At 42.9% G+C, this 25,388-nt stretch overlaps 1 protein-coding gene and 1 non-coding gene across 3 annotated transcripts in view; both read right to left on the bottom strand.

Moving 5' to 3' along the window:
- The window catches only part of si:dkeyp-72e1.9 (syntaxin-binding protein 4), a 138,138-nt gene that overhangs the window by 104,593 nt on the left and 8,157 nt on the right, over positions 1-25,388 (bottom strand). The window lies entirely within an intron of this gene.
- Positions 9,573-9,736, bottom strand: LOC122869595. The gene has a single exon (XR_006376353.1). It is a non-coding gene; the product is annotated as a U1 spliceosomal RNA (small nuclear RNA).

Below are 25,388 nucleotides of genomic sequence, written 5' to 3' on the forward strand. Positions count from 1 at the left end.
TTAATGGTTTACAGTCTAATAATGTGTGTTTGTAATGATTACTGACGTAAATGTTGCCCTCTGTGTGCGTGTTTTTAAACTACTTTCCTAATTTAACATGATGTGCTTGATGATGTTATGACTCCTGATGAAACTCGTTGCCCTTTAGCTTCCCTTTTTAACATTTGTTCATCCAGAAAAGGCTCATATTTCTCTTTCTTTGTATAATATGACCTCCTCTGTCTCTCAGCTGCTGTGTGTCTGCGGTGCATTTACAGATTTGGGATTTATTTGTTTAATTTTCAGATACATTTTCAACATAAAGTAATAACCATAATTATAACCATATAACATCAAACCTGAGTTTAACACTACAATTTGTCAAAAAACTAATTTTATTGAGGACCCACTCAATTTCCCTGGAAGCCACTCAAATGACCACCAGTGGGTCCCGGGGACTCACTACATTGAAAACCTATCAACATCACCGCTTGTATAGATACATATATTTATTGCATATGGTCTAAACCTGAACTTCCTGCTCTTTCAATGGAACAAAAACACATTCATGCTTTAATGTCAACATTATTCATGAGCTGTATTTGTGAGAAAATCAAGGAAGATTTGCATACAGGCCAGTTTGTTGTTCCTGTCATCATCCTGGCAGTCACATGACTCTCTCGTTCAAGACCTAAGCCTTACATTCATCAGCAGCTTCTTTTCTCTGCTATCCATATTTCAATGGTTTGGTTTGTTTGCATGTTTTTCAAATGGCAATCCAATGTTTGGGGTAAGCCACCTAAATTCTTTCAATGAGCATTAGATTTGGGTGACTTGTATTTACTTTGATCAGCCGCTGGATTACATAACTTGTGAAATCCTGCATTTTTTAAAATCTAATACCTTCAGAAGCTTAGCAGTCCTTCAAAGCATCTTTGTGAGATGCTTTGAAGGACTGAAGGGTGCTTTAAACCTGAACCGAAAAAGCTGAAGGCTGCAGGGTGTTGCCATTTAGTTTTTTTGGGAATGTGCTTTGTGGTGTCAGGGTCTTAAAATATTTGTATTCCTTTTTCTTGGGAGGCCAATGCACACAATAAATGATTATTCTTCATTCATATTTTTGCTGATTAAGCGTCACCTTTGTTTTGTGTCACAAGCCCATAAAAAGTGATTATTTAAAGCTGCATTAATTTACTTTTTTGCTCACTTGGGGGCAGAACAGCCCAGATAAAAACACAACATTTATATTTAGCACCTTATGTTGTTATGGCAAATGTGTTAGCAAGCAGTTGCAGATATCCAGCAGACACAGCAACATAAACATTCGTTTGGAGTTGTGTTTGTAAGTCCAATATTCACTCTCCTTTTAGCTCCTGTTTGGTCTCTACCAAAAATATCTGGCTCTTCAGCTGCTAGATGCTCCACTGTGTTCAGCAGCTGCTCTCTGACGGAGTCTGTCTGCTGGCTGCTGCTGAGCGGCTCGTGTTCAGCGGCTTCATCAGAGCTTTTTACTGGAAACAGCTGCCCGCTGAAGCTGGAACCGAGGCTGATGAGAGCAGTGTTTGTGGACCAGAAAACCAAAACAATGAGCTAAAAGAAGCTAAAAAGCTCTGTAGAGCCGAGGGAGACTGCAGTCTCTGTGGGTTTGTCACTACACTCTCATACAGTGTTAGAGCATTTAGTGGAAAACAATGACAGTTTGATTGCATTCTCTTAAAGGCTGCTGTGACTTACTGAGAACAGAGATGCTAGTGTAGTGTAGATGCCAGGTGAACAATGGTAAACAAATCTAAAACTTAAAATGGAACAAAGGACAATTGGAAATGAACAGTAATTTTATACTTAAGTCTTTAGCCCTTTACAGACACAGAATGCGTAACATTGCTGGTTTCATCAAGCTGTTAAAGTGGCCTTTTCTCTCTCAGACATACATGTAGGTGTCTTTTAGCTAAATGTTCCTTAAAGATTTATTCAGACAAAACAGGACATTTAGAGAGCCTCTATCGCAGGATATTTGTCAGCTGGTGTGCAAGGGGAAACAGTGTGACTGCTGGAAAACAACGATAACTTCATGATCAGAGGGAAGCGTTGTCAGTTCTCTCACAGGCTGCATCACAGCTTTTAAAATTTATTTTGCCGTTGAAGTAATGACATCGTGAGCCTGATAAACCTATTAATCACCAAAAAAAATTGACCAGTTTCATCATTTGGTAGACAGAATTTCTGCAGCCTACTTCATAATAATGCATGAATAAAAGTTGAAAATCTAATAAGAGACAGCTGATCTAATTATTACTGTGGTTGTATGAGGATTTTTTAAAAACCTCTTATGCCCCGGTTGCACCGCAAGGGATACAATGATTTTTAGAGACTGATGCCATGACGAAAAATCTCCCTAACGATGGAAAATCAGCTTTCCTGCAAAGGAGAACTTGGCTCTCAGTGAAACTTCCCTGAATAAGGTTAGGAATGGTGCCAAACCCACTGAGAATGAACTGCCGATTCTGCACTTCATTTTGTTTTGATAGTGTGATATTTCAGTATCATTGCTAGTTGAATTTCAGTGGGATCATATTGTGAAGTTAGGGTCATATTGTGTAGTCGTTTTACAAAATCCTGTCCAAATAAATGATTCAGAGCAAATTGTAATACTAACAAAAAGTTATTAGAGGTTTTGCTTTACGTGAGTGAAGAGTTTCATTTGATGTAATGCTTAACAGTGGAAGACAGCTCATTACAATTAACGTAATTAACTCCACAGATGAATTTGTTAATTTGTGTGATTCAAAATTAACTTTTATTATGAAACATGAGCCATGGAACTCAATCTCCCTTAATCCTCCAGACTTCACACCTGTGTATGAACTCTGGTCAGTGTGACCTGTGACCCATGATGTCACCAGGTCAATAAAAGGATCAGCTGGCCATTGTTCTCTCTTTTTCCACTCTCATCGGCTTGCCTGTCGGACCTGGTCCAGCGGTCCTCCGCTGTGTAGTCTGCCCGGAGCAGAGACAGCTAAGTTAACGCTAGCGCCAGTGGCTACGACAAAGCCTGCCAGCTAACAACAACTTTGAACTTTTAAGAGCAACGAAGTAGCTTAGCGCAGAGTGGCTAACTCTGAGGAGAACAGATGAAGCACAATTGGAACACGGCACAGCAAAAGACTTTTCCACATTGGAACCAAAAGACTTTCCACAGGACTGCTTAACTTTTGTAATGTAACCTTACATGTACTGATGTCTTTTTCTGAGGTTTATTGTTGTGATGTGCTTTCATCTATTAGGTCATTTGGTAGCCACATGCTAAATTGATGTTAGTAACGTTATGCACCACAAAGACAGTCTTAGCCTGCTAACTAACTCCTTTTAACTTGGCGCCGTTATCCGATACAGATCACACACATACACGTCTAATTTGGCCTTAAACACAACCACACTTGGCAGAGAAGGACTTTAAAACTCCCGCTCCATGTGCTTTTCTTTGTCTGACCACATTTTCATGATTGTGCACGTGAGACAGATCAAAGAAACACACACCTTCTTTCTGGCACACACCCCCACACCCACACACACACACACACACACAACCAGACAACCTGGTTTAAAGAAAACAGGAACATTGTGCTGTCTAAAGATCCTTTGTAGTTTTTCAGACAGTCCAGAAACATAAGGAATGGAGACACCGTTCCTTCTTGGTTCTGTTACACTTTTGTCCTGTTTTTTGGCTCTTTTGACTTTGTTGATGGCTCCTACTTGGGCTAACCAGGCAACACTTTAAGACAGAAACTCGTTCACCCTAACAAAAGACTTCATCAGCACAGACGACACGTTGACTCTGGATCACAGAGTGCCATGCATTTGCATCTAAAAGCTACAAACCGCACATTTGAAGACAGTGAGGTGAAGATTCTAAGTAGAGAGAAGAGCTGGTTTGAAAGAGGAGTCAAAGAAGCCATTTTGTGAAAAAAGAAAACCCCTCTTTAAACAGAAATGGTGGTCTGAGATTGAACCTGCCAACGATCTACCACAGTGTATTAACACCGTGGTCAAGCCAGTCACATGCTAATCAGGTACTTAACAGTGATGAGGGAGGTGCAGCCAGAGAACAACAGGCCTGATTACTGATTACTGGGCCATCATGGAAACTATTAGGTCAGTTTCAGGTGAAACTAGCTATTAACAGATACTCAGGCAAATTCCTTCCCGAGGGCGGGGCTTATGTAACACAGAGTAGCTTAAATTTCCAGTTCCCGTCCAATTTTTTCACAACTGAGAATGACTTCCGGATGGGAGCCGAAACGTCTTGATTCTGAAAACAGTGTCCAGATGACTACGGCTGAAACCTTTTCTACGACAGAACACTCCTGGACGAATGAGGGACTACACCGTCCTACTTTTACTTTAATATTGTAAGAACATTTTGCTGTTAATACTTTTGTACTTTTACTTAAGTGAAATCTTGAATGTAGGACTTTTACTTGTAACATGTTTTTTACAAGCAGTATTGCTACTTGTACTTAAGTAAAAGATATGAGCACTTCTGCCACCACTGGGTAACTCAACTATGATGGACTAGCAAATTTTAAGCAACTTTCAAGTTTCTGCTATATGATTTTCATCATGTTCTGAAATGAATTATAATTAACAGCTGAAATTTCTGTATAGTCATTTAAATGATTGCTAGCATCAACATGCAAACATGCCCACACTCACACAGATGAGTGTACTGTATGCATGATGCACCCACCCCCAAAACCCCTACCCACACAAATTCTCGTCACACACAGATTTATGCTCGTCTTCTTCTATTTGGCAGCCATGGCAACGACCATTTGCCTCAGAACTTCAATCACTAAATCTGCACAGTGGGTCGTTATCAAATCATGGGATTATCCAATCCACGCTGACTAAATCAATCACAGAGAGACACATGCAAATGCTCATACACACAACACACACACACACTTATAATTCTTGTGTGAGCATGATGGTGCGCGTGTGAGTGTGTGTAATAGAGCAATATAAAGAAAAGACAAGAAGTAAAGAGATGGGGGATCACTGTCAAGTGTTTCCAGTTACAAGGCTGCCCTCTATAGATGAGGAAGAGAAGCTGCAGGTTCAGTGAACAGCAGACATTCTAACAGGTCCGTGAGGACCCAGGGATCTGGGTTTCTGGGAGAACCCCAGCAGTATAACGATATTAAGTTACCTTATGGAGTTGTCTACTAAACAAACACAGCTATGTTAACATTCAGTGTTTCTCATTAAAATGCATTGTATGTATGTTTTGCGATAGTTGTGGGTATATTGCCGCAAACGGTTGCTCACAGCTCAGCAAAACGGTTGCCATGCTGGCACAGTGCAAGTCTACTACGCAGCACAGCAAAGTAAAAAAACGCTGTATACCTTGAAGTATTTGAAGTGTTCTGCTTCGCATTTCAGCTCACTGTGGCTGTCTCTGCTTGTACTGTTCCTCCCTGTAATAATTAAACATTTTAAAAAATATTTATTTGTTTTTATTAGCACTGCTAACGCAGTTCCACTAACTGTAGTTTGTTAACAGTGTCAGACACACTGCATTTTTCTATATGTGCTTCACAATAAAAGCCTCCCAATGGTTTGCCAGTGGAAAACTTAATGTGAAGCTGCAACAGCAGGAAAGGTTCGGTTAGATCAGCAGTTACTTACAGCCCTGATACGGCTGAAAGCGATCAGTAAACGGTAAAATAAGAGATGTGTGAAAGAAAAGGAACAGTGATGTGAAAGTAAACTCCAAACCACAGAGATTCAGTTAGAAGCTAAAAATGTACTGAGCTGAACACAGAGACTTTAAAAACAGAGCTTTCTCTCTGGTCACCAGCACAGACACAGATGTCAAGCCAATAAATTTAGAGCAAGACACGGATTTGAGAGGCAGACACCTGTCACAGGTTGGCTGCGGTTGGCCTTGCTACCAAGCAGGAAAACAACAGCACCGACTAACCTACAGTGTTATCACGACCAATAAGACGTTGTAATAAATCAGTTTTCTTTCCCAGGTGACACGCTGGCACTGTGGCTATAGGCTGCATGATCATGCACGGTAGAAGCAGGTATAGAAAAGAGATGTATGCAGTATGAAAAAGAAAGAATATGTATCCTAGTTTTCACTTTCTAGAGCCGCACTGCCCAATGTACATACAAAACAGTATTCTCCACTGTTCTACACTTAAAGGTTCTATGTGTAACTTTCAGAAAACCCTTGTTATTAATGACACCGGTGGCCATTAACTGAACTGCAGTCAGCATCCCATTTGATCGTGCTCACGCTTGCACTCCGTAGGCTTGAGCGAGCATTATCCTGGGCATCGGCCAAAACACTGAATGCTAGAAAATAAATTACAATCGTATTTAGATTAACGTTACTATCTGTAATGTTCCTATATTTTATTTGAACCATTTGCTCCATGATACTGATTAGCTTGCTGTTTGTAAATCACCCCATCAGCCAACGCCACAAAGCAACCAACGCCAGACCCACACCGTGCAGCCAAGCCAGAGCCAGCTGGCCAACCCCAGCTTAGTTTAAGTTACAGTTAGCTAGTTGGCCGCCCCTGCCTTACATTGCTCTTGGCAAGTGGAAAGCAATTGTTAGTTATACACGGGTTAACTTGGGCTGAGCCCCCGACAGCCCTGGCACATAGACCTATGACCAGCCGGACAGCTCCAGCAGCCTACAACAAAAATACACTCATCGGAAAAGGAATCGCAGGGATTGGATTAAGTGCAGCGGACCTTGAGATGATCACTGCACACAGCATCTTCCGACTTCCTAGCCAGACCAGCCAGACCAAATGCCACCTCAAGCGGTGCAATCACCCCAGGAAGAGAGCCATATAAGAGCTAAACTAACTCACCTTGGACCTAAGAGAGAGATACTCTGATTATGCACTCAGATAGTAGTAGTTGCTAGCGACAACATTAGCGAGCAAGCAAGCTAAGGTTAGCCAGCCAGCTGCAACCCAGCCACGCTGCATGGACCGCCCCAAAACGCCAACCGACAAAGCAACTTGCAAACAGCAAACCAGCCAATCTACCAGTTGTAGGGGAGCAGAAGAGAAGACACTCAAGAACATAAGCACATAAATGTCACGTCCTTTGCCTGGAAAAAATGTCTGGAATCCTTTACATTGAAATCAGTCCACAGCCTGTTATAGGCAACCAAGAAAGTCGGGGAAGGTCTCATTTTTAAGTTACGTTACAATCCATTCACACATTGGTAATGCAAAGCGATTAATGCATGTAAATTGCTTCACATTCTTACATATGATACCTTAAAGTATTAAATCAACAACTACCACAATTAATATTGATCCCTTCACTGGGACTAAATCTGATAAAATATGGGTGTGAGGGGTCTAAAGGGACTATTTGAGGTCTGTGGTGTGAAACCATTTGAGAACCCCTAGTCTAAATATCCCTGAAAAGGCCAGGAATATTATTTCACCTCTGATTCATGATGGTACTGGTCTTGACAAGATGTTACGAGGCCATATGATATACAATGCAGTAGGGGTGCATCGGTACACAAACGTTATGTACCTCTGTTTTGGGGTCATGATTCAGTATGTTTTCAGTACATCATGGAAAACAAAAAAAAGTAGCAGTTTCAGTCACTGTGGGTGTATACTGTGCATGTGTAATGTGTCAGCCCCACAGTATTTTGTCGTAACATACAAGTGCCACGTGATGGCAGCAGCTACATTTGAAGCACTATATGGGCACCGTGCAAGTCACTGAATTTTCAGGTTCCTGCAAATGTTTCACAGTAAAAGCCTTGTTAGGAAATTAAGGGATTCTGTCCACTGAAACACTAGAGGGCTTTTAATTTGAAACAGATGAAGTGCTGAGCTTTATTAACAGCATAATGCAGTAACAAATATTTTACAGGGCAAACAAGAGGAGACCAGAAAAAAGGAGGCTTCATACTAAAATATGATCAAATATACTTATCAGAGGAAATTAGAAACAAGCCCTGTCACTAATATAAGGCTACTTCAATTAAAGGCCTGGTACCCTCTGCAGTTGAGGTAAATAAAGGACACGGCCACTATTTGACTACTTACGGTATACCAAATGAAAACGTTATATTACACATCATATATTAAATAAGTCTTTCTGAATATGTGACGTCACCAAAGAAGTCCTATTATGATCAAACTGTTCCCACATTAGGTTTGCCTATTATGATCAAACTATGATGAACTATTAACTATTATGATCAATGGAGCAAGCGGAGCAGCTGCACCCCCACTATTAGACTTTGGAGAGGAAACGTGTGCTTTTAGAATCTGAATCAGAATCAGAAAGACTTTATTGATCCCCGAAGGGAAACTCTTTGTTACAGTAGCTCGCCTTTACGTCAGTGCACACAGGAGAAAGTACTAGCAAAAAATATGATACACAATAAAACACTATAAAAACAGGTCAGAAAATAAATTAAGTACCAGGTGGGTATAAGTATAAGATAAAATAAGTGTGAAGTACCAAGTGGGTTTACAGGTTGATGATGATAATACAGTATAATAACACAATGTAATAAAATAAGTAATAAGTAATAAGCAGAGGTGCATGTACTGTCGAGTTAAGTGTAGCTTATTGAGATTATTAAGATATTACACAGCAGTAATGGAGGTATATAATATCAATGTCAATAAATAGGAAAAAACTAACATGGGAAAACTAAATATTGCACAGGAGTAGTACACAGAATATTGAGATGTAATGATCAATGTCCAGTTTAGTGACCTAGGGTCATACAGACTGACACTTAGAGGGAGGAGTTTAAGAGTTTGATGACTTCCTGTGGCGCTCTGTGGTGCTTTTTGGGGGGATGAGTCTTCCGCTGAAGGTGCTCCTTTGCTTGACCAGCACGTCATGGAGTGGGTGGGAGACACTGTCCAAGACGGCATGTAGTTTGGCCAGCATCCTCCTCTCTGACACCACCGCCAGAGAGTCCAGCTCCACCCCCACAATGTCACTGGTCTTACGGATCAGTTTGTTGAGTCTGTTGGCGTCCGCTACCTTCAACCTGCTGCCCCAGCATGCAACAGCATACAGGATAGCACTGGCCACCACAGACTCATAAAACATCTTCAGCATTGTCCGGCAGATGTTGAAGGACCTCAGCCTCCTCAGAAAATAGAGGCGGCTCTGGCAGCTTGAGTGTTCTTGGTCCAGTCCAGTTTGTTATCCAAGTGTACTCCCAGGTACTTGTAGTCCTCCACAATGTCCACACTGACCCCCTGGATGGAAACCGGGGTCACTGGTGCCTTGGCCCTCCGTAGATCCACAATCAGCTCCTTAGACTTTGTCGCATTGAGCTGCAGATGGTTCTGCTCACACCATGAGACAAAGTTACCCACCACAGCCCTGTACTCAGACTCATCACCACCGCTGATACATCCCACCACAGCAGAGTCATCAGAAAACTTCTGAAGGTGGCAGGACTCTGTGTGGTAGCTGAAGTCTGTGGTGTAGATGGTGAAGAGGAAGGGAGATACGGCAACGGGCAGCATGCGGGCTGGCGCATGTGCACACAAGTTGTCAAAAATCAGGGGAGAGCGTGAACGCAGTCCCCCACTAGCAGAAATTATGCAGTCGAGATTCCCACTTTTGGGGAATTCGCAGGGGTCAGCACAACCGGAGTGCAATGGCTGAGCCTCACCCTGGGTGAACCACCTTCTTGATCATGGTATCTCCCCTGCCAGGTAAGTATCAGTATTTTACATCCCCACTTTTTGATCAGTCATGTCAAGACCGATATCAAAAATAAACAGACAGCTCAGGTAAAATCAGGATATGCTTTCTGATAAAAATGTGCTTTGAGAAGAGACTTAAAACAAGACAGTGACTCAGACAACCTAATTTTTTCGGGCAAGTTGTTCCAGAGCCTTGGGGCCGTGATGCCAAAAGCTCTGTCCCCCTTAGTATTTAGAAGAAGACTAAAGATCTCAAAGTACGTGAAGGTTCATAAGGGATTACAAGGTCTCAAATATAGTCTGGAGCCAGGCCATAAAGAGCCTTAAAAGTAATCAATAAGATCTTAAAATCGATCCTAAAACAAACAGGGAGCCATTGTAAAGAGGCAAAAACAGGTGTGATGTGATCGTACATCCTGGTTAAAAGCCGAGTAGCTGAGTTCTGTAAAGTCTGCAGTCGCTTCAAAGTTTTTTGATTAAGACAATGAACAGACTGTTACAATAACCAAGGCGTGAGGAGATAAAAGCAGGTACAACAGTTTCTGCATCAGTAAGATTTAAAATAGATCAGATTTTTGCAATGTTTCTGAGGTGATAAAAACATGACTGGACAAGCTTAGTGATATGTTGCTCAAAACAAAATTGCTATCAAACAGGACACCAAGATTTCTTGCAACAGGCTTGATATGTTGTGACAGGTTACCAGTAGATGGCAGTATTTGTTTATTGATATGTTGGGGCCCAATAACAAGGATTTTTTAATTTGAGTTGAGCTGAAGAAAATGTATCGACATCCAATTTTTTATGTCAGACAGGCAGTCCTGCAGAGAACTTGGCATGCTAAGGTCAGTGGGCTTGACAGGGAGGTACAACTGTGTGTCATCCGCATAACAATGAAATTAAATCCCATGTCTGCGGATGACAGGAGAACAGTATTGGTCCCAGAATTGAACCTTGAGGCACACCATAGTTGATATAGTAAAAGGATGACATGAAGTTATTAATGCTGACACAGAATTGAACACATGCCTGCGTCTGCATTCATTAAAAGGTCATTGGTGACTTTGAGAAGGGCTGTCTCAATGCTGTGGTGCTGATGAAAGCCAGATTGGAACTTTTCAAAGGTATTATTGTTTTCCACAGCAGCAAGAAGCTGCTTAGAAACAAGTTTTGTCAAGAACCTTGGAAATAAAAGGCAGTTTGGAGATTGAAAATGACGATAGTTGTCCAGGAGGGTGGGATCAAGCCCAGGTATTTTAGAAAAATTGCTCAAAGAATCCCTGAGCGGGTGATCCACATCTAAAAAGGCAGGGTTGGGGTGATATCAGATCTTATTAACTCCACCTTTCCAGCAAAGTGCAAAAGAAACTTTTCACAATCAGCATCACACTCAGCAGGGGCACAAGGAGAGGCTGGGTTAACTAACTGATCCACAGTCTTAAATAGGAATCTGGGGTTGTGCTGATGGGCAGAAATAAGTGCAGAGAAACAGACAGATATGTTCCTTCCTTCCATCCTTCACCATCCTGTTATAAAGGAGTAATAACTCTTTCATAGCCACAAAGTGGACCTGGAGACCTTATTTCTTCCATCTGCGTTCTGCTCTTCTGCATTTCCTTTTACAGCTTTGAATACAGTCATTTAACCATGGCTGTTTTCTAGTCTTTGAGTTTGATCTATTTTTCAGAGGAGCTATGAGATCTAAGGTTGAAGAACACAGGTAGTTAAAAGAATCAACCAAATTGTTGGTGTTGGAGGGGTGCACGGTGGCAGAGCGGCTAAAGCACAGAATTTCCTATTGGACAAATAAGATGAGAACCAGTCTAGTGCAGTGCCAGATATGCCTAACCAGTGCCTCAGTCTATCTAAAAGAATGCCATGATCTATTGTGTCAAAGGCGGCACTTAAGTTCAGCAGCACAAGAATTGAAGACATGCCTGTGTCTGCATTCATTAAAAGGTCATTGGTGACTTTGAGAAGGGCTATCTCAGTTCTGTGGCGATGACGGAAGCCAGATTGAAACTTTTCAAAGGTATTATTGTTTTTCACAGCAGCAAGAAGCTGCTTAGAAACATTTTTTTTGAGAACCTTGGAAATAACCAGGTTTTTTTAGGACTGGCTGGACACAAGCAGTTTTAAAGTAATCTGGTACGCAGCCTTATGACAGCGAACTGTTCAAAATAGTTAGAAAATGGGGCGCAATACAATCCATAACTTCCAATAAGAACCTAGTTCGGATTTTGTCCAGAGGGCTGAGGGACACTCTCATAAGAGACATGATGTCTGTGAGTTCAGGCAGAGTAACAGCAGAAAAATTGCTCAAAGAATCCCTGAGCGGGTGATCCAGATCTAAAAAGGCAGGGTTGGGGTAATACCAAATCTTATTAACTCCACCTTTCCAGCAAAGTGCAAAAGAAACTTTTCACAATTAGCGTCACAATCAGCAGAGGCACAAGGAGAGGTTAACTAACTGAGCCACAGTCTTAAATAGGAATCTGGGGTTGTGCTGATGGGCAGAAATAAGTGCAGAGAAACAGGCATATGTTCTTGCATCCTTCACCATCCTGTTATAAAGGAGTAATAGCTCTTTCATAGCCACAAAGTGGACCTGGAGACCTTATTTCTTCCATCTGCGTTCTGCTCTTCTGCATTTCCTTTTACAGCTTTGAATACTGTCATTTAACCATGGCTGTTTTCTAGTCTTTGAGTTTGGTGTATTTTTCAGAGGAGCTATGAGATCTAAGGTTGAAGAACACAGGTAGTTAAAAGAATCAACCAAATCGTTGGTGTTGGAGGAGTCAGGAAACACACTGCCAGGAGAATTTAACAGCGTACAGAATTTTGAGGCACTATGCTCATTAAGGACGTGTGTATACTTAGAACGGGATAAGACAGTACTAGCGGCCTGTAATTCACAGTTAAAAACAATGCATAGGTGATCAGATACAAGACATACATTAGAAGACTCATCAACATGAATATTAAAATCACCACAAAGAACAATTCTATCATAATTTAAAACAAGACTGGATAAAAATTCAGGGAGTTCTAACAAGAAGGAGCCAGCTGGTTTAGGGGGGCGATAAATAATAGCAAATATGACCGGGAGGGAGCTACCAAGTTTAAACATGAGCACTTCAAAGGAGGAAAAATCATTGCAAGCTATGAGGTTACACTTTTAATGCTTCCTATACACAGTAACAAGGCCACCACCACAACCACAATCCCTAGAGCGGCTAAAGAAGTCATAATCTGGAGGGTCAGCCAACTGACTGTGATCACCAGAATGTAACCAGGAGTCTGTTAAAAACATGAAATCTAAATCAGTAGAAGAGATAAAATCATTTAAAATAAACGGTTTGTTAGAGAGAGAACATCAACTCTAAAAGGGATTTAGAGTTGATGAGAGTTTAGACTACGACTGAAACCTTTTCTATGTTAATTCTAAAAGGGATTGAGGTTCTGACTACCTCTTCTAATGTCTGGTTACAGGTTAGGACCAGAATATATGGTCATGATTTGCACTGTTCGTCTGGCACAATCAGAATTAGTAGTTCTGTGTCACCTCTGCAGAGGAGTAATAAAGAAACCAAACTCTTCCAACAAAATTCTCTCCAAATAAGGGAACTTGTAGTCGCTACACTCTCTTTTAATGTCATCATTCCAACTTTGTAGCTGTCATCTGCTGTCTAAAAAAGTCTATGCTGTTCTGATATCTGTTCTGCTGTTGTTATAGCCATAGTGATACCATGTTGCCTTATTTGGTCTCTGTAGGCTATATTGTAAACAAACTGTTAACAATTACACACACACTATGAGTTGCTATAGGAATATTATAGGATATTACAAGACTTTTGCTATGGGTTGCAGCTGCAGTTGGCTATGATAATGATGTAAACATCATAAAATAATTATTCTGTGATCTTGAAAATCAAATAGAATTAAACCTCTGGCCTCTTCAGCCTTCTGTAGGAAAGTGTGGAAGATAAAAAAAGATTCTTTTAAAAATATCAAAGGCTTCTCCCTCCTCTAAAATATTAATTACAACATGTTAACAAATCTTTTTTTTCATTTGCATATTTCAAGGATAAAAATGCACCACCATTGTGTAGCAATACATTTGATTATGAGAGGTTTGCCTGAGATTATTTTACCCATGTTTTTGCTGCCTCTTTTCACTTTCCAAGTTTATTTATTTTGGTTTAAGTTGTGAACATGCTGGCTTTTGAAGTAGAAACTTAGTAAGTAAGTAAAGTCTGGAAGGATGAGAACATTGTATTAACATTAACTATTTTAAATTTCATGTGCTCTTGAACTTTTTAGCATTAATTAAAGACTAGCCCATTTCTCCACCTCTACTACAAAAAGGATTATTACATATGTTATCTTGTTATTCCATCCTGATTCTGTTGTCCACTGAATGTTGTTGACTGAGGAAAGAGACAACAATCAGCCACATCATGGTTCGTTTGTAGTTGAAAGGTTTGTGTCTAGTCCTGGAAGGAATTACAAAATATCTAAACACTTAAACTTTGAGAATTCAAGAAGTACTTTTCCTCCAAATGATGTTTAGAGGAATAAAGACTTTAATGTTGAAAATGTAAAAGCAAGCTGGACAGATACAGGTTGAGAAGAGATAACATGCATTAGAGACTGTGTGAAATTTCATTTCCTGTGAGCACCTGCACATTTTTTTAAACTGCCACATAAGCGGATCAGAGGGAGGGTAAAGTAGGTGCAATGTGATAAACAGGAAAACAACACTCGAAGAGTTGCACTGAGATTTAACGAAAGACAACTTTTTCAGGTCAACACATACAGATAGACATACTTTACATGTATGTATGTTTGCACAAGGTAGACACAATGTAACCAGAATCCCTCAGGTCCTCTTACACTGTTAGATATCGCCTACCTTGAGCCACTCTCACCACTCTCATAGAGTTGTCTTCAGCCACAGCAGCCAGCTGTTTCCAGTAAAAAGCTCTGATGAAGCCAGTGAACACGAGCTGCTCAGCAGCAAAAGCAGACAGACTCAGTCAGAGAGCAGCTGGTGAACACAGTGGAGCATCTAGCTGCTAAAGAGCCAGATGTTTCCCTCAGGAGCTGCTGGAGACCAAACACAGAGCTGACAGCACAGTGAACATTCCCTTAGGAATTACATTCCTTAGGTGGCCAGAAACACGACTCCAAATGAATGATCATGCTGCTCTGTAACTGCTGGACGTGTTAATAAGCAAGTGTTTACTAACAAGCTGTAACATCAGAGGTGGAAATCATGAGTAACTTTGCTGTTTCGAATCACATTATCTAGTTCAGTTCAAAGATTAACAGTCGCTGACTATGTAGTTTGTTCACTTTTTTTTCTAAGCTAAGCGGTCGCATCGCCGTTCAAATGCACTGCAGTACGTACATCAGTAAGTGAACACCAAACCGTTCAAAGGCAGTGCAGTGCCTACAACAGTGTGCAAAAGCTGTCACGTTCAGTTCAGTACAAAACTAGCCCATACAGCCACTGTACATAGCAACTGTACAAAAGCCTATTATTTATTGACTTAGATGAAGATCAGATCACATTTTATGACAAATTTATTCAGAAAACCATGAAATTCCAAAAGGTTCACATACTTTTCCTTGCCACTGTATTTATAACAATGACTGTAAAATAGAACAATGGGAACGTGTTGCTCTTAGGAGGAGGATGGCTAGCAGGAGCACATATTGGCACAATGGCATCCTGGCTCTGGCTAAATATACACCTGTCCACTGCAGAGGCACTACCCTCAACCAGGATGAGTAACAAGTATAAATTAGTATAATATTAGAACATTAAATAAAAAGTATACTGTTATGTAATAGTATAATGTTCGTATAATATTAATATATTAATTGTATAATGTATATTCCTTATAATTCCATATAATAGTATACTATGTAGCCTACCACTAGTATAATATTAATTCCAGTTGGACAAAAAGCAGTTTAAGAAACAAACAACCAACATTTACTTTGTAGGTTTTGTTCCTTCATTAAATCTTTGTGCAAGAAAAATGGTCTACAATGGTGGTTAGTCTCTAATATGTTAATGCTAAGTACTAACTTGTCAATAACCATAACCATTCATGCATAACAATGAGTTTAACATTTGAAAGTTTATTGTAGCACATCAACTTTCTTTTAATGTCCTGCCCCACCCAGGCTGTGATTGGTCGGTTCACAAAAAGTGATATTGACGAGCGCATCGACTTTATGAAAAGTTGAACATCTTTGAACAAACAGCACCCGATATAGCTAAATAGCGAGCTAGCCAAACCCAAACCCTGCTTATCTTATCCCTGTTGTCTTTTGTCTTATGGCTTCAGCTACAAAACTGGTGGACTGGTGCATAATCAAAGTGGGCCGGCGACGCATCTCTCTCGCTCTTGTTTCTGTAAGGCCCACAGAGCAACCAGCCCACCGGGATTTATCCCGGTGCTCCCGATGGCCAGCCCGACTACGTTTTGACCGATTAGCAGCGGGGCGAAAAAAGATTATGGTAGGTTATAATCTTTACTCACACTGTGCTTGTAAATTATTTATCCAGTTGGCACATATCTATTTTTAGGGGCAAATGCAAGTGATTTACTCACACTGTAGAGGAAGTTAAATGTTGTGGTGTTAAATATCTACTACTTGGATCATTTGAGTGACATTTTGTACCCTAGTCTGTTTTGGAAGTACTGCACACGGCACAGTAGGTAAGTAAAACTTACCTTTTTTAACACAGGTTACAAAGTTCTTTACATTAACATCAACCATAAATACAAAAGCGCACACATAGTACACAGTACTCCCTTATTGTCAAAGGGTATTTTGCACACTGTTTGTATGACTGTTGCAGCAAAATTGCAGGTATAAAATAATGACAATGAAATAATATTAGCCATTGATGTTTTATATCACTGAATAAAATGCTGATTGCTTTAGAAATTATCTCTAGGTGACATTGACTCATCTGCTCATCTGATTTCCCCAAAGAACACTAAACAACAAGAACTGACCATGAAATACAAGTTACATCAGCAACAGCTGTATTTAACATGTTGCTTTGTATCGGATATGCTTTGTTCTTGAAGAAGGGTGAGAGTGAAGGGGTAAAAATCATAGGTAAAATCATAGTATTTTACCTATGATACATAGTATATGGTTCAGGACTTTTATTTTGAGTAATTCTTCCAAGCTTTTGAAAAAGGGTGACTAAATACAAAATAAGTGACTTCTAAGCTAAAACATCCTAGGTACAAAAAAGACATTGAAATGCATGTGCAAGGGCTTCCTTAATTACTTAATTAGCTTTCAGTTGAATGAAAGGCATTGAGCTTGTCTTTGTCTCAGCTAATTACAACTGTTAAGGCACACACCAGCAGCCCACTCACATCCTCTCACTTGAAATGAAGAAAGAACAGGACAAGTGTCTGACACCTTTGACACTCCTAAACAGAAACAACAGACCACTCAGCTAAGTAAGGAAACATAAATAGGTTGAGGGGGAGAGGAAAAAAATCTGCAACAAGCAAACTTCCCTGGGGGCAAATCCAGTCAGCATTCTACTTCAGGATCACATCTTCTTTGGAGAGAAAATCAAACCCAAAGAAGTCATTCCCAGCAAATCATTCATCACCAGAGGGAATGGGGATGAGAGTAGTCGATAACGGGTGAATTGGAATGCCATTACTGGGCATTGATTTTACCTGACAGGGAAGAATGGAGCTGATTCTCACAGTGTCTGTTAAGAGTCTGCAAAATGTAAGAGAATGTACGTATTTTAGGTGGCCCCACAACTGCCCATTTCTCTATAGGTTCCCTTGTCAGAGTAAAACACCAACATAAAAGGCACCAATATACTCAAAAACAGAATTGGATGTAGACATTGGGTCCAATACAATGATGATAGTGAAGGTGGATGTGTCCATTCATGTGCAGTCTGCGAGCACACACTGTGCAGGTTCATACATTTTCGGCTGCATGCATATGTCTGCAGAAACCCTTATGAAAAAGGACAGACAACAAAATGTACGTTTGAGACATAACATTTTCTGCCAGAGTTCTGTACTGTGCTTTTTATGTTATTGATTTTTACTTAAACATATACTTATTTAATTTTCCTTTTCTTGTAATAATTTTCCATGCAATGACCATGACTTCACATGACAGGGGAAGCCAAATAAATACTCTCTTACACTCTTTTCTGCATTATGTTATAGATTAAATTTAAAATACAGATTATTTTTTCTCAATCTGCACAGACCATCTTACATTGACAAACGTTTTTAATCATTGACATTTTTGAAGTGTTTCCACAGGCATAATGTGCTCCCATTGGATCTAAATGTCACGGGAGGATCCTCCAGCTGGTCTCTCATTTGTGTTTACCATTGATGTGGCAGCGACACTACAGGAGTTTGACTAACCTGGCTAACCGGGCTAAGACAACTAGCATGCTACAGCTGCCAGCTGACAGCAACTAGTGCACCGCCAAAATGTTCCGGGTAAGACTCACACTCTTTTTTCTGTTCAGCGGGTGCGAATAGTTGTCAAAAAACTATTTTGACATAATAGTTTGGGTCACAGGGCGTACCGATCCGAGGAAGTCACATACTGAACTGAACGTCCTGTACCAAACGGTTTGGGACGAATACAGGTACCGCTTACACCCCTAGTGGGGGCCCTCACAGAAAAGGCCAGGTCACCCTTGGTCTTGGTCCTAGAATGTGGAATGGCTAGCAGAGCCTTGGCTGAGGACCTCAGGTTCTGACTAGGCACGTATGGTGTCAAAAGATCTAAAGTTATCAATAATATCTTAAAATCAATTCTAAAATTTACTGGAAGCCAATCAAGGGGAGTTTTGGTGAGTCTGGATGCATTTTGGACAAGCTGTAATTTATGTAAACTCTGTTGACTCAGACATATGTAGAGAGAGAGAGTTACAGTGGTCAAAGCAAGAGTTAATAAAAGCTGTGTATGATGTCTGTAGATTTCTACTGGACAGAAATTAACTGATCTTGGAGATTCTCTTGAGCTACAGAAAGCAAGACTGGACAACTGAATTAACATGCTTGTTCAAGCTCAGATTGTTGTCAAAGATGACGCCAAAGATTTTTGCAGTTTGGGGCTATGTTTTGGGACAGAGAGCCCAGATGTTGAGTGTTAGCTGTGCCAGGTCCAATAATAACTACCTCGTTCTTATTAATATTTAGCTGCAGGAAGTTCTGAGCCATCCAGCATTTGAGGTCAAGGATGCAGTTTAGTATTAATGTGATAAAAATCATTGGGGTTAAAAGAGAGGTACAGTTGAGTGTCATCTGCATAGCTGATATTGGAAGCTGATATTATGCCTGCGGATGACATGCCCCAGGGGTAACATGCAGAGCGAGAACAAGAGTGGAACAAGAGTGGACCAAGGACAGACCCTCGAGGTACCCCGCAGGTCATCTTCACAGAGGATGACCGTGAGCAGGCAGCCCCAACCTCAGCATCCTTCTACCAATATATTCAGTCTCTCCTCTGAACATGTCCAAACCACCTCAATCTGGCCTCTTTGACTTTATCCCCGAAACATCTAACATGAGCTGTCCCTCTGATGTACTCATTCCTGATCCTGTCCATCCTCGTCAATCCCAAAGAGAACCTCAACATCTTAAGCTCTGCTACCTCCAGCTCTGCCTCTTGTCTTTGCTTCAGTGCCACTGTCTCTAAGCTGAACAACAATGCTGGTCTCACCACCGTCTTGAACACTTTTCCTTTCATTCTTGCTGACTCTTTTATCACACAACACACCTGACACATTTCTCCACCCGTTCCAACCTGCTTGCACTCGCCTCTTCACCTCTTTTCCACATTCTCCATTGCTCTGAACCGTTGACCCTAAGTACTTAAAGTCCTGCACCTTCTTCACCTCTGCTCCCTGTAACCTCACCGTTCCACCTGGGTCCCTCTCATTGACGCACATGTATTCTGTCTTACTGCGGCTAAGCTTCATTCCTCTGTTTTCCAGAGCAGACCTCCATCTCTCTAGATTTTCCTCCACCTGCTCTCACTACAAATCACAATGTCATCCGCAAACATCAAAGTACATGGAGATTCCTGTCTAACCTCATCTGTCAGCCTGTCGATCACCAGAGCAAACAAGAAGGGGCTCAGAGCCGATCCTTGATGCAGACCCACCTCCACCTTGAACTCCTCTGTCACACCTACAGCACACCTCACCACGGTCTTACAGCTCTCATACATGTGCTGCACCACTCTAACATACTTCTCTGCCACTCCAGACTTCCTCATACAATACCACAGCTCCTCTCTCGGCACCCTGTCATACATTTTCTCTAAATCTACAAAGACACGATGCAACTCCCTATGACCTTCTCTGTACTTCTCCATCAGCATCCTCAAAGCAAATACTGCATCTGTTGTACTCTTTCCAGCATTCAAAGTCCCTACTGTCAGTCCTACATTCTTAGCTTTCCTCTTCTCTCTCTGCCTACGAACACACCTTCCTCCTCTCCTTCTTTGTCTTTGACAAGGTCAACAGTATCAAATGCAGCACTTAAATCTAACAGAACTAAAACTGCAGATTTTCCAGTATCAGCAGATCATTCATCATTTTTAGGAGTGCAGTGTACTGTGGTTTGCCCTAAATCCAGACTGAAATTTCTTTCAGAGTCCATTTCTGAAAAGTCAGTTTGGAAATTGGTTTGAAGTTATCCATGGAGTTAGGGTCTGAAGAGGGTTTTTTCAGAAGGGGTTGAACTATTGCATTCTTAAAATAAGCAGGCACAGAACCAGTCAATAGTGACATGTTAATTATGGCAACAATATAGGGACTGAGAGATCCATATATTTCTTTTAGAAATCGTACAGGTAGGATGTCGAGGATGTCAATCACCTCAGTGAGAGTGTCAATAGATATTGAGTTAAAAGAAATTGTTGTGTCCTGCGCAGGAGGGGGAATGTGCATTCTGATACTAGAGACTTTGTTGACAACACATTTCTGAGGGGAGGGGTCCATATTGACTTGGAGGACCCTCTGTGGCACGGTTAATTACATTGAACAAAACCCTGGAGTTGTGTTGGTTTTCTTCAGTAAGGTTAGAAAAATACTGTGCTCTGGCATTTTTAACTGCTGTATTCAAATTACTCATAGAAACTCTTAAAATGTAAAGGTGCACTGTTAGTCTAGAGGCTTTCCACTTCCGCTCTGCCCTACAACAGTCCCTCTTTAGGGCAAGTATGTTGTCAGTTATCCATTGGAGGTAGACTTAAATGCTTTGATGGTGCAATTTGAGGATCTGGGCGCAGGTGTTATTAAAATTATTTAGGACTGTGTCAACATCTTGAGCAAATATCAACTGAGGAAGACAAGAGAGCATCTGTAAAATTGGCTGCAGAGGAAGTATTACAAATGCAAGAGCATACAGGGTTTAGCTTATTAACCCTCTAATAGGGAAACACAGTGACTCAATGGACGATGAGTGAGCAATTGAAGTTGTTATTATAAACAACTGAAAGTCCACCCCTTCAACCAAATAACCTGGGCCGGTTGAAAAAGGAGAAATTGGGGGGTGAGGATTCTATCAGGGGGACAGAGTCACCAACATTAAGCCAGGTTTCTGATATGATAAAAAAAAAGGCAAATTTGTTAGAAATTATAAAATCCTGGCACATAAAAGATTTGTTGGAGGGGGACCTTATATTGGGCAGACCAAAGTTAACAGAGTGACCAAGAGTAGATTTAAAGTAATTAAGTTACATGTGTTTCTATGACTTGTGTTGTCTAAAATGTTTTTGTACAAAACATTTGAAACATGAGTATTAGAAACATGGCTATCAAAAGCACAGGGAGCATGAAACCTGCTATTACATAAAACACCTATATAAGAAACAGGTGCTTTTAAAAGTTCCCTAGGTTGGGAGGGGTCATGCTGAGATGCAGGACCATGTGTCTTTATAATAGATTCAAAGCTGGATAGGCCAAGCACACTCAAACTGGTCAAGTTTACAGTGAAACGAAAACTGAAAGCACTCGGTCCCAGGGACTGTCTATTGTCCATAGCACAGACACGGGAGTTGGAGAGGATGGAATAAAACACATTTGCCACTAGCATTTGTGTACCTGAATGATTTGGATGGAGTCCATCACGTTTAAAAACAGAAGAGCGTTCCCAGAACAGATTAAAATTATTGATAAAACTAAATTGCAAACAGCAGCACTGTGGATGTTAAAAAGACGCATAAAATCACATTTTAAAAGTACCAACTGCTGCCGTGGAATGTCATTCGTGCCAACGTGAATGACAACTTTCGGAGGTGTACAAACTACGAGTTCTGCCAGAATGTCATTTACATTGGCACCTGGAAAACAATCCTGCTTGCCCTAACCATCCATCCCGAGGCGTTCCCAGGCCAGCCGAGAGACATAGTCCCTCCAGCGTGTCCTGGGTCTTCCCGGGCCGCCTCCCGGTGGGACATGCCCAGAACACCTCCCGAGGAGGCGTCCAGGAGGCATCCGGATCAGATGCCCTAGCCACCTCAGCTGGCTCCTCTCGACGTGGAGGAGCAGCGGCTCTACTCGAGCTCCCCGTGTGACTGAGCTCCTCACCCTATCTCTAAGGGAGCGCCCAGCCACTCGGCGGAGGAAGCCCATTTCGCCGCTTGTATCCGCGATCTTGTCCTTTCGGTCACTACCCAAAGCTCATGACCATAGGTGAGGGCAGGAGCGTGAGATTGACCGGTAAATCGAGAGCTTTGTCTTTCGACTCAGCTCCTTCTTTACCACAACGGTCCGATACAGCGCCCGCATCACTGCAGACGCTGCACCGATCCGCCTGTCAATCTCACGCTCCATCCGTCCCTCACTCGTGAACAAGACCCCGAGATACTTAAACTCCTCCACTTGGGGCAAGGACTCCCACCCACGCGAAGAGAGCAAACCACCTTTTCCGGTCAAGAACCATGGCCTCAGATTTGGAAGAGCTGATTCTCATCCCAGCTGCTTCACACTCGGCTGCAAACCGTCCCAGTGCATGCTGCAGGTCCTGGTTTGAAGAAGCCATCAGAACGACATCATCTGCAAACAGCAGAGATGAGATCCTGTGGTTCCCAAACCGACACCCTCCGGCCCCTGACTGCGCCTAGAAATTCTGTCCATATAAATTATGAACAGAACCGGTGACAAAGGGCAGCCCTGGCGAGTCCAACATGCACCGGGAACAGGTCTGACTTACTGCCGGCAATGCGAACACAGCTCCTGCTCGGTTATACAGGGACCGGACAGCCCTTAGCAAAGGGCCCCGGACCCCATACTCCCAGAGCACTCCCCACAAAGCGCCCGGGGCACACGGTCGAATGCCTTCTCCAGATCCACAAAGCACATGTGGACTGGTTGGGCAAACTCCATGAACCCTCGAGCACCCGATGGAGAGTATAGAGCTGGTCCAGTGTTCCACGACCGGGACGAAACCACTCTGCTCCTCCTGAATCCGAGGTTCGACTATCGGACGAATTCTCCTCTCCAGTACCCTGGAATAGACCTTACCGGGAGGCTGAGAAGTGTGATCCCTCTGTGATTGGAACACACCCTCCGGTCCCCTTCTTATACAGAGGGACCACCACCCCGGTCTGCCAGTCCAGAGGCACTGTCCCAGACCGCCACGCGATGTTGCAGAGACGTGTCAGCCAAGACAGTCCCACAACATCCAGAGACTTAAGATACTCAGGACGGATCTCATCCACCCCCGAAGCCTTGCCACCAAGGAGCTTGCCAACAACCTCAGTGACTTCGGCCAGGGTGATGGATGAGTCCGCCTCCGGTCCCCAGCCTCCGCTTCCTCTTCGGAAGACGTGACAGCGGGATTGAGGAGATCCTCAAAGTATTCCTTCCACCGTCCGACAACATCCCCAGTCGAGGTCAACAGCTCTCCACCCGCACCGTACAAGGTGTTGGTGAAGCACTGCTTCCCCTCCTGAGCCGTCGGACGGTTTGCCAGAATTTCTTTGAGGCCGACCGATAGTCCTCCTCCATGGCCTCTCCAACCTCTCCCAGTCCTGAGTTTTTGCCTCTGTGACCGCACGGGCTGCAGCACGCTTAGCCTGCCGGTACCTGTCAGCTGCCTCGGGAGTCCCACGAGCCAACAAGGCCCGATAGGACTCCTTCTTCAGCCTGACGGCATCCCTTACTTCCGGCGTCCACCACCGTGTTCGGGATTGCCGCGCGACAGGCACCAGAAACCTTGCGACCACAGCTACGAGCCGCCGCATCGACAATGGAGGTGGAAAACATGGTCCACTCGGACTCAATGTCCCCAACCTCCCGGGATCTGGGAGAAGCTCTCCCGGAGGTGTGAGTTGTAGACCCTGCTGACAGAGGGCTCCGCCAGACGCTCCCAGCAGACCCTCACGATACGCTTGGGCCTGCCAAGTCTGTCCGGCTTCCTCCCCGCCAGCGGATCCAACTCACCACCAGGTGGTGATCGGTTGACAGCTCCGCCCCTCTCTCACCCGAGTGTCCAAGACACGCGGCGGAGGTCAGATGATACGACAACAAAGTCGATCATCGACCTCCCGCCTAGGTGTCCTGGTGCCACGTGCACTGATGGACACCCTTGCCCTAACATCCATGATAATGGAATCACCTACGATCAGATTTGAAGGTGGCTGTGGCACAGGTCTAGTAGAAGAGCGCCCCCGACTATCATGCACCGGTGGAAGAGGGTGCCTACCCAGCGCAGAGGACATAGCACTGGGGGGGATGCTGCCGTTGGCCAGTACAGACTTGGCAGAGTGTCTGGACACTGCCTGCTTCAGCAATCTACGTCGTGAGAATGAGGTTTCCTTACGGGTTCCCAGGTGGTGAGCAAAAGCCGATGGGGAGTGCTCCGCTTCTGGATGCGATGGACCTGTCAGCGGAGGGAAGTCTTTCCTGTCGAGGATGTCAAATCCATTTGCTGGCAGGTCAGGGGGATCAGCCGATGAGGAGGGAGGACAGCCAGCTGGATCAGGATGTACTGGGTAAGGTGAAGAGGTCAGGCTGTCCAGAACTTGAAATTTATTCCCAAGCTGGGGAGCTTCCTGTGAGAGCGGCGGGAGGCAATGCTTACCCCAGCAGGACTTACTGTTTTTAACTTGGACCCAAGGCTCTGAGATGGATGGAGTCAAGCAATCTTGGGTCTTAGGTTTTGCTCCAAGGTTGAGCCATACATCCTCCCCCAGGGTGGAAAGGGCCGTAGCGTGGATCCCTTAACTTTCGGACCACAACATAGTGGTATCATTGTCCCGGGCTAATGCTGTATGATTTGGAGGGGTGGACAGGCTGGCGTCAACTGGATTGCCCAGGAGGGAGAGGTGTTTGACTGCGCTGTGGCTACGAGTGATAGCTCCAGGATTAACTTGTCCCTCTCCCTGAGATCACCCTGCAGTCGGGTAACGTCTGTTTTCAATTGTGCAAAGGTAGGCTGGCAATCCAGACACACAGCCATGTTTGAAGACCAGGATTAGCCACCAGGTTACAGCAAGCCTGGTTAAAATCCTCGGTTAAAAAAACAACCCGTTAGCCTAGCCCCAGGCTATACACAGACCTAGCTAGGTTTAGCAGGAGTCCAGGTAATCCAGAGAAGGTGAGGGGAAAAGTGCGATCAA

Source organism: Siniperca chuatsi, linkage group LG21 (assembly GCF_020085105.1).
Source record: "Siniperca chuatsi isolate FFG_IHB_CAS linkage group LG21, ASM2008510v1, whole genome shotgun sequence".
In the NCBI taxonomy this organism is placed as follows: Eukaryota; Metazoa; Chordata; class Actinopteri; order Centrarchiformes; family Sinipercidae; genus Siniperca; species Siniperca chuatsi.